We start from the raw sequence: 204 nt of genomic DNA, 5'->3' as shown, positions 1-204 counted from the left end.
CTGGTTTAGTTTCTGCTTCAAGCCTTCGCCTGTTGGCGCTTCGCTTGGTGCTCTCCCCGCTGGGAAATTCCAGCTCCTCTCCCCAGTGGTTTTCTTTTCACCTTCTTTGGCTGAATTTCTGCTCTTCTCCATGTGCTGCTGTCCAACAGGAGCCTTTTCCACCCCAGGAGCGTGAGCAGCTCAGTGTGAGCACGGGGTTGAGGG

This window comes from Merops nubicus, unplaced genomic scaffold (assembly GCF_000691845.1).
Source record: "Merops nubicus isolate BGI_N331 unplaced genomic scaffold, ASM69184v1 scaffold37948, whole genome shotgun sequence".
Lineage (NCBI taxonomy): Eukaryota > Metazoa > Chordata > Aves > Coraciiformes > Meropidae > Merops > Merops nubicus.
The sequence above is the reverse complement of the archived record's forward strand: the minus strand, read 5'-3'. Positions refer to the sequence as shown.